The sequence below is a fragment of the Rhincodon typus genome, chromosome 4 (assembly GCF_021869965.1).
Source record: "Rhincodon typus isolate 14 chromosome 4, sRhiTyp1.1, whole genome shotgun sequence".
Lineage (NCBI taxonomy): Eukaryota > Metazoa > Chordata > Chondrichthyes > Orectolobiformes > Rhincodontidae > Rhincodon > Rhincodon typus.
Window position 1 is genome coordinate 78100068 of NC_063335.1, and position 10674 is coordinate 78110741.

Consider the following 10674-nt stretch of genomic DNA (forward strand, 5'->3'; position numbering starts at 1 on the left):
GACAAATAAACTTCTTGAATGGGCATGATTTATCAGAAGACTTCAACTTCCAGCAGAATCCATAAATACTTTCACTTATGGTCTCTACAGATTTGTGAAAAACTGTAACTATGGACTTTGAAATCTGAACTGATAAGTGACAGATGTTTTTGTTGAAATTATTGATGACTCTTTGTCAGATTTATAGTAGCCCAAGGAAGATTTGACTTTAGAGAAAGCTAGTCAGTTTGTGCTGGAAGCTGAATCACAGACAAATACTGAGAAATGGAATATCACAGGAGGGCAACAGAACCTATTTGCTTTATCAGGGAAAAAGAAATCTAAAGACACACATGACATGCCAGCACAAAAACCAGATCAAACAGCATTCATTGAATCAACCCTAGCACTGTGGAACAAAAAAAAAGTCATGCAGGCAGAAACAGTGCCCAGCTCTGATAAAAGAATGCTAAGTCTGAGAACTATAGGTCATTTCAATAAATAGGACATAGTTTTAGAGCAACAAAAGGTCTCAAATAAAAAGGTTAATGTGATAGAACAATAAGCAATATATTTAAAAAAATACACTTAATACATCCCCTGGGGAAATTGGTGATCAAAGCAGTTCAAGTTTGACATCTAATTAATTTTAAGCTTGATGTAGGTGAGAGTATCACTGTTTTATCAGACTGGCTGTCATTGCTAAAGTCACAAAGTTTGCAGTCTACAGAGATGACATTATATAGCCCAGGTTGGATAATATTTAAGAGTAAAGCTATATTATGAGTAATGCTGCAGTACAAAGAGCTTTGAGAGTTGAGAGTCTGCACATAATTTACAATCAGCGTCTCTCACTTTTAAGCCTGATTGCTTACCTTTACTTCATTATCTTTGAGGTAGCAGGAAATGTTCAACTAGTTCCAAGAGTCAGCAGACAGTTTAGGAGAAACCAAGTCATGCCAAGTCTATGAAAGAAAAGTCAGCCAGAGAATGAACTGTTGTTGTCAATTCGGTCAAGGTGCAACTGATAGAAGATTTCATTGGGCTTCATTGACTCAGGCAGAACCCAAAAAGAAGAAAGAGTCTACTGAATTTATCTTTGTTCGCATAAGAGAATTGTTTCGTACTGTCAGCAGGAAGGAAATCTACATCTATACAGGAATAGTGAAAATATTTTCCATGTTTACCCTCACTTAAGAATATTCAGATGAAAGGAATCAGCAAACTTTGTAGTAGAAGCAAATACTGACAACAGGAATGAGCAGTATGACCCACTTGGGCTCATTGATGGATATTTAACTGAAGTCATTCAGATAGCAATGCCACCTGCAGAACAAATTATTATAGACAAACTGAATTTCATATCAAATAATGAAACACACATTCAAGGGGAATGTTTAAATTTTCCATCTTCCAAAGCAGAACAATTGCATCCAGTAAGAGAAACAGAAAGTATTGGAGAAACTTGGCAGACCTGGCAGAATCTGAGGAGAAAGAAACAGAGTTAATAGCTCAAATCAAACATGACTGATGGGAGACTGAAGAAGAATCATTGACCTCAAAATGTTAACTCTGTTTCTCTCTCCACAGACTTTCTGAGATTCTTTAGCACTTTCTATTTTAATTTTAGATCTCTGGCCTAGGCAGTACTTTGCTTTTATTATCATTATCAGTCATAGATTTATTGCTAAGTAAACACTAATCCTTTAATGCCCTGATCTGAGAATGGGAAAATAGCTGGTGCAGTAGTACAATAACCATCGAGGGTGAATGAAGACATGCAATCTAATTAACAAGTTGAAATAAAAGAGTTTATTAAAGATCTACCAACATATTGAGAATGAAAGTTTGTTTGCATAAAATGAAAGTAAGAAACCACAAGCTTAAAAAGCCAGGATACTGAGGAAAAAAAACACTTGGCCTTCTTTCATGAGATTAAACGTCCCTCAGATATTCATAGGACCATCATAGAATCCTTGCAGTTTGGAAACAGGCCATTCGGCCCAACGAGTCCACACTGCCCATCTGAAGAGCATCCCACCCAGACCCATTCTCCTACCCCTGTACATCCCATGTCTAACTCACCTAACCTAAACATCCCTGGGCACTATGGGCAATTTAGCATGGCAATCCACATATCCTGCACATTTTTGGACTGTGGGAGGAAACTGGAGCACCCAGAAGAAACAGGGAGAATGTGCAACTCCGCACAGTCACCTGAGCCTGGAATCGAACCCGGGTCCCTGGCACTGTGAGGCAGCAGTGCTAACCACTGATCCACCGTGCCGCCCTATTAAGAGGATGGTTTTGACCCATGAACTTCCGGGTTATGGGCCTAGCACACTCCCTCTACACCATTCTGCTTGCTAAGCCTACTGCACCTGGTATTCCCAGGCAGCCTCCCATCCAAGTACTAACCAGGCCTGAGTCTGGTTAATTTCTGAGATCAGACATTTTCAGACTAGTATGGCCGTAGGCAAACCAAAGTGGAGAATGTGGGCATCGATACCGCTACCTCTCGCATGCTAAGCAAGCACTCTACCATTTGAGCTAATTCCCTGCACGTTATGTTAATGTTATGATGTAATTACCCAATTAAGCAGAGATGGTTCTCTGTAAAAGATACTGAGAACATAAAGAGTCCTCCAGATAAAATGATGTACCAATCAGCCAGGTTAGCAGGAATATGTCCTCAGTGAAAGACATTAGGATGATAAAACTTCCTCCAATGGAGAGACATATAACAGATCACACAAAGTCAAGATCAGAATCAAGGCTAACAACTGTCAAAGATCTATTAACCTTTCAAGTCTGAAGAAAACACATTCTGGAAGACTTTTGAAACCTCCAGACTACCTCAATTTGTAAAGTCAAAGACTTAGGGGTGATGGGATAGTTGCCTCTGCAATGATATACAAATATGTACAAATGTTAACAATGTGGAAAAGAACATGCTTGTGGGGAGATATTGTATAACATAATGGTTCTGAAGAGGTTAATGTTGGAAACTGCATTAAGCATTACCCAATCTGAAAAAGTCACCAAATCTTGGATGGGGAAATTGGGAAAATAGCCCTGAATATTAAAGGGGAGAGACGTATCATCTATGTCTCCCAATAGTCTTAACAAAAATGTCTGATGCTTCTTATACCTAATTGCTATCATGCAATAAAGTACAGCTTGTTAAGATGAGTTTTTTTATCTTCAGACTCACTAGTTTTGTTTTGTTTTGTCACTATGAAACAAACAGACTTAGTGGAATAATTTGGTATACTATCATTCATATAATCATTGTAACACCTCCAAAAACATCAATTATAACCTACTGCAGAAATAAACTGTATGTGCTTTATTTCTCTAGAAATCAGCAGTATTTATATATTTTATATATTTTTTAATTACAATATTTCACCTTGGAGAGAGTGGGCAGGATTTCCCCAACCTGCCATTGAAGAAGTTGATGGGAAAACAGATCAATGTTGGATCCACAGACCTTGCCACAAGTGGGACAGGTTATATTTGAAGAAGTGGCTGATGAAGAGTTGGTTGTGATGTTTGGGTTTTTGCATGGTCTTTCCATTGCTTGCTCTTGGCCTGTACCTGGACACGTCACAGAAATTAATGGCACCTTTGCAAGTGCTTTTTCTTCAGCTTTAGACAGTCTTAGGCAAGAGATTCTTCTGAGTTGATAAGGATATTACATTTTCACAGCATGGATTTGAGACATTCTTCAAGTATTTCCTTTGTTCTGCTTGTAGTTGCTTGCCATGAAGAAGCTTGGAATGTATAGAGTTATTTTGCAAGCTGCGTCTCAATGCTGGGAATGTTGGCCAGAAAGACAACAGTGATATTAGATTGCCTATTCTGTACTGGAATAGCAGAATTTTGTAGAAGAATCACTGTAGACATTTCTGAGTATTGGAGGTACCTCCTGGATATATTTCATGTCTGTGAAGTGTACAAGAGGGCAGGTATCATTGCTGCCTTGTAGACCATGAGCTTGGTGCTGTCAGACCTGCAAAACTTTACAGCCCCCAGTTGTAAATTTACTTTTGGGACCATAAAATTCTATCCTGAATGTTTGTGGACTTTCTGGATTCTGTTCCATTTCCCATTCTAAATGCATTTCTGAGCCATGGTATTTTATCAAGTCATCTCCGTATTAAGCTTAGAATTAATGAGATGTTCATTGACTCAAACAAATTCTGTCAAGGTCAGGTCAGTTGAATCATTAATTTCCTCTTGGAATATCTTTGGTAATTTTTCTTTTTGAGGAAGTACTCTGAAATTATCATTTTCATGTGAATAAGCATTTTGCTTTTGGCTGTTTGAAACTGTGTCCCACTTCTCACAACTTCTGAAAGTGTCTTATAGTTTCAAGCATGCAGCATTTTTTTGTCAGTCCTGGACACTACTTGTGCCTGTGATGCTTTTATGTTCCATAGCTAAATTGCCCATAGTGTCCAAGGATGTTTTCGCCAGGTGGATTAGCCATGGGAAATGCAAGGTTAGGGGGATAGGGATTCTATGATTTTGTGTTCCTACACCACTGACTCATTATCTGCTTTTGGCTTGCCAATTGGATCTGAAGAGCATTTGTACCTTATAGAGAAAATAGGTTTTGATGCTGTCTTGTGTTGAGGTTGTCTTTCTCCTCTTGTCTGTGATTCTTCCTAGTTTCAGCTTCAGGCATAATATGAATAGCTTTTTCCAAATCATACCTTCCTTGGACTATACTAAACATGACAAAGAATCTTTAATAATGCCAACAAGAATTTTGTTTGTTAAGAATCTTGATTTCAAAACTCCTTAGTCATGGTTTTTCATTATTCAGTAGAGAGTTGAATATTGAACTCCTCAGTTAAGTCTTGCCTATTAAAGGATTTATTTCATTCTTAGATTAAAGCAACTATCAAACTTCAAACTATCAAAGTATCAAACTATTAGAACTTCTCCAAAAATGTTTGTGCTTTCTTCATTTCTTGGCAATTGATAATGTTGTCATTTGTAGGCCCTTTTCAATACAATGTGTAATTATTTGTTCAGCATAAGATTTAATTTTTAATTTGAATTAATTCTGCAAATTAAGAATTGTTTTCTTAAGAATTCTGTTTCTGTTTTCTCAGCCTATATCTCCTAAAATCTTTGAGGTAGTGTTAATTTTCTTACTATTTTTTCTAATTTGTGATTATTTATACTTAGCAATGTAAAGATGTTTATCTATAATCTTACAGTTGCTTGTATTCTGCTGATTTTAAAGCTTTTAATTTTGCAGTATTTTAATGCTATTTGAAATCTCATTTCTAAAGTCTATTCAAGCTTTTACAAGCTTAGTTATAGCAATTTTTTGTTGTCTAATAAGGGTTTATATGCTGTTGTATAACACTGAAACAGAAACTTGAAATTCTGCAACTCTATATTGCTTGCTTGGGATTTCCCAGTTCTTTTTTAACAATCAATGTAATGTTTTACCACTTCTACAGGCAAAACAAAGGATTTCCTCCCTTCTGCAACCTACATGGAATTTCTCCCCTACTTCCAGGATAAAATGGATGCTTTCCCATATTTCTTGGCTTAATACAAAATGCAATTCCCTGTGCATTTTTTTTCAACAAAACTTCAGTCACTGCAGTCTAATAAATCTTCCTGCTGAATCAACACTTTTCCTGATCTTGTCAAAGTCTTAAAATTCTTCTAACTTTCTTCCTATGAAATACTCTGACTTGTAAATCTTTCCACTTTCCTATCTGTCCCTAATAACCTTTTGAGTTTCTATTCAACAAAAATCTTTCGAACACAGCCTTGAATATATTTAAAAATTCAAGCTCCACTGCTGTCTACAAAGAGCATTCCAGTGAGTGATATTCCTCTGTGAGAAAGAACTTCTCATCATGTTAGTATTGAAGGGAGACTCTAATATTTCAACTCTGTCCCTAGGTCTAGAGTTCCTGACAAGGGGAGCATAATCTTAGAATCCACCCTATCAATTTCCCTCAGAATCTTGTCAGTTTCAATGCTATCACATCTAATTCTTCTCAACCCTGAAGGATATAGGCCCAACTTGCTTAATCTTTCCTCACAAGATAACCCTATGAATGCAGGAATCAGTTAATCGAGTCTTCTCTGAATTATTTCTAATGCAATTATCTTCCTTACACAATAACACTAATATTGCACAAGGTACTCCGGATGTGGTCTGAATAAGGCCATTTACAGAGTTTGTTTTGTCATTACTTCATGGGATAAAGGCTTTGCAGTTTGGATCAGCAATTATTATCCATCCCTCAGAGTATCCAATAAGTTAGTTGTGAGCTGCCTTTAATCACTGCCTTCTTTCATCACTGCAGTTGTCTTTGAGCTGGGGTAAGCATTTCTGGCATCGTGCTATTATTTGGGAAGCTTGACTTGTTTGATCCTGCTGTTGAAGACTGGGCCCATTATGTGGAAAGAATGTGTTATTTTTTCTGGGCAAGTGATATTGGGGCAGATGGAAAGCAATGAATATTTCTCATGACAGCTTATGGACCCGCAGCTTTTTCAGTTATCAGGAATCTAACTTTCCCTGAGGCACAATACTAAAACCTTTCAAGAGTTGAAAGATTTAGTTTAAGGAATATTATGACACAGACGCTCCTCTAATTTTAAGATCCTATCTGTTTTACTTGCCAATTTGAGAACTGGGGTATCCATAATCGGGATTTTTGACTAGGCCAAGATGGCTGGCAGAGGCATGTGACTTTGGTTTAACCCTTAATGAGATGCTGAGAAACTGTTTGGTATGTGGGATTAATGATGTAAACATACAAAAGTGGCTACTAGCTGAATCCCAAGTGGCCTTCAAACAAGCACCACAATTGGCTTTATCATTGGAAAATGAAGTAAGTGGAGCATATGAGTTATAGGGTATTCCAATGGACACACTTGCCAGTCCAATTGAGTTGAGAACACCACTTGAGTGAAGGCCATTGCATAGGTACACTTAGGACATATCCTGAACAGAGTAAATCTAGGTCAGCCACAGCAAAACCCCAAAAAATATCCAAGCCTTCGTCAAATGGTTAAAATTCTCTTCACGATCCAGTCCAGCAAGCCATTGCAGTTGCTGCCAGTTTGTGGACTCAAGACAGCAAAAGCATCACACTAGGCCTGAATTGAGTAAGAGAATTCATAGGCTGGTATCTGGGAGAGTGCACACCCTGGAAAGTCCATCTATAGCTGGTTTGGAACAGTTAAATTGCTTAGCAACATCCAAATCTGAACCAATCAGAATAAAGATCTGGTTAAATGATCAGCTAGTTCTAATGGAGATTGATATCAGTGTGGCTGCATCAGTGAATGTGGAACCAGTCTTTACCCTTAAATTTGCATAACACCTTGGCCAGGTTGAGAACCTATATCAGGGAATGCCTATAGATTAAGGGTACTTCAGTTTCGGTCTCTTATGAGAAACAGCTGGTTTAGTTACCACTGATTGTAGATAAAGGTTCAGGCCCAAGCTTGATGGGTGAAATTGGCTGCGAAAGATTCAACTTGATTGGCTCAATATTTTTCAATGAGAAAATGGCTGCCTTAGTGAACTCCAAGTTAAATTCCGGATATGTTTTAGGAAGGTTGGGAGACTATCAAAGGAGCCAAGGCCACCTTGCACGTTAACCAGGAAGCAATTCCACGATTTTGCAAGGCCCACCAAATGCCACTTGCCTTATGGTCAAAAGTAGAGGCGGAAATCAGAAAGCTGGAAAGCAAAGGAATCATCCAGTTTGTGGAATGGGCAGAACTGGTCATACCGACTGTGAAGTCCAATGGGTCAGTTCACCTTTGTGGGGATTTCAACCAAATAGTAAACCGCTTTTCACAGCAGGATAAATACCCAGTTCCTCGTGTTGAGGATTTATACATAAAGCTGGCTGTGGGGCTGTCCTTCATGAAGCTAAACAGGAGCTGTGTGTTGCAATTGTGGTTAGATGGGGATTCTCAGAAGAATGCTACAATTAATACCATAAAGGTTTGTATTTGGGGTGTCATCAGCCTGAGCAATTTTTTGGTTGACAATGGAGAACATTTTACAAGGTCTACTCCAGGTGTCCATTTATCTAAATGACATGCAAATGTGTGTTCCAGTGACCTACTTGGGCTACAGAAGTCAATGAGACCGTGTTACAGCCGTCGGAAGATCAAGTGAGGGCAATCAAAGGTGCCCCGGCTCCCATGTCCATATCAGAGCTTAGGTCTTTCCTTGGGTTGGTGAATTATTACGGAAAGTTCATACACAACCTGGCCTCCATCCTGACACGTTTGCATCAAACCTTCAGAAAGTGTCAGCCTTGGACATGGTTGTGTAGCTAAACCGTGGCTTTCAGGTAAGTGAAGAAACAGTTATCATCCTCTAAAGTGTGGCACAGTATGATCCCAAGTGAGAGCTGGTATTGATGTGCGATGCCTCCCCATGTGGCACTGGGTGTAGGATTAGCTCATAGGTGGCCCAATGAAGGGGAATGTCCAATAGCATATTCATCCAGGACCTTGATTAATGCAGAGTGTAAATAAGCCCAGATAGAGAAGGTAGATTTGGCAGTCATATTTGAAGTCAGAAAGTTCCACCAATAACTTTATGGACATAAATTTGTAATAATAACGGACCACAAACCGCTGCTAGGTTGACTTAAAGTGAACAAGGCAGTGGCACCCATAGCTTCAGGCTGAATTCAGTGGTGGGCTCTAACACTAAGTGAGTATAATAAGAGGAACATCATCTAGGAGGCCAAGTCACAAATGCAGATGCATTGAGCCACTTCCCACTGGCAGATACACCACCAATGGTACCACCACTGGAAGACTTCGTAATGGTTTTACATTTTCTGGATACATTTCCAGTCACAGCTCACATCATCAGAGTTTGGATGCAAAATAATCTGGTCCTGGCAAAACAGAAATGGCTGGTGGTGATGGAAGAAACCAAAGGGCGTCACAGCCAGAACTGAAACCTTTCTGGACCTGGACAGACCAGACCAGACCACAGTAGAGGACGGCATATTATTATGGGGAGCAGGAGTGATTGTCCTGAGCAAAGATTGTTGCCAGATACTGTTTGAACTCCACTAGGGTCAGCCAGGGGTTTCCAAAATGAAGATGTTGGTGAGACGTTATCTCTAGTGGCCAGGATTGGTTGCAGTCATAGCTGTGTTGGTGGAGCAGTGCCCAGAGTGCCAACAAGGACAAAAATGGGAATGGCCGAGTAAACCCAGAACTTGGTTACACATTGACTCTATAGATCCCTTCATATGTTTAATATTCTTAGGTATTGCAGACACCCACTCAAAGTGGGTGGATGTGCATAGGGTACACTCATAAAATACGGTGACGATGATAGAAAAACTGTGGGCACCTTTTGCAATACACAGATTCTCAGGAGTGCTGGCCACAGATATGGGCCACAGATAATGTTTATGAAATAACTTCACAGAGGCCAGTATCCTGTCACCATGTCACTCTTTATTTGCATGAGCACAGTACCTGAGCTCTGACCAGCCATCTGAAGGCCAGTCTCTAGATTAAAGAGATCTTCTGAATCTCCTGTTTATATCTGTCAGCCAGGGCTCCTTAATTGGCCCAGTTTAACAAACCCAATTAAGGTTCTCATAGTCAATGAGATCCACCTGGCCCTGGTTCCATTTACTACAGTTTACCAGCAGAGATTTTGAGTATTTCCTAAAGTCAAATGGATGTCGACACACAAGGATGACTCTATACCATCCATCATCCAATAGTCTGGCAGAAAGTGCAGTCCAAACTTTGAAGACATGCTTAAAGAAATAGCCTACAGCTTCACTCAATACCAAACTATCCTGGTTTCTGTTTGATTATAGGACCACCTTCTTGCACCTACAGGGATAGCTCCAGCAGAGGTGCTAATGGGGATTTTCTAGGGCTGTGGGGAAAGGTGAAACAGCATCAGGAACATTAATGCCAGATACAGGACTCTGCTAAGCGAGAGAGACGGTTTATTTCAGGGGATGACGATTAGTGTAGGAACCATGGACTGGCCCCGCACGGGTGAATGGCATGGTCAAAGCGAGGTCAGGTCCAGTAATGTATAACATTTGGGTAGGTGCGACAGTCCTGAATAAGCATGCGGATCATATGAAAACTGAAACTCGCAAATGGTGCGGAACAAAAACATGCCCAGCTCCTTGACAGCCTTTCTGACTATTCTGGAACCCGTGGGTTTTCTCTCTCTCCATCAAGCAGTGAAGGTACCTCAGAATCTGAGATGGATACAGAGGATCTTGCCACCTCGATACCTTTGCTGCCTGAAGAAGAGAATGAATTTCTTCTGTAATGCTCCGGGTGCAAGAGGCATGCTACTGTGCATTTCATACCACCCCTATCCAAGGCAGAATTGGAGGACCCTGAACCAGTGCTAAAATGCCCGAGGAGTAGCTACAAAAAAAAACATAACTGGCCTATGTCCTCAGACTCAGAGGAGGAGGGATGTAGTAATTGTAATGAGGGCAGCCAGGTGGATCTAATAGAAGATAACAAGGTGTAGAGCTGGATGAACACAGCAGGCCAAGCAGCATCAGAGGAGCAGGAAGGCTGATGTTTTAGGCCTAGACTCTTCTTCAGAAATGAGGAGGGGTCTGGGCCTGAAGCATCGGCTTTCCTGCTCCTCTGATGCTGCTTGGCCTGCTGTGT

The 10674-nt window shown here is 40.0% G+C and overlaps 1 pseudogene; it reads right to left on the bottom strand.

Moving 5' to 3' along the window:
- Positions 1 to 2348: 2348 nt before the first annotated feature.
- Positions 2349 to 2457, bottom strand: LOC125483040 (annotated as a pseudogene).
- Positions 2458 to 10674: the final 8217 nt, after the last annotated feature.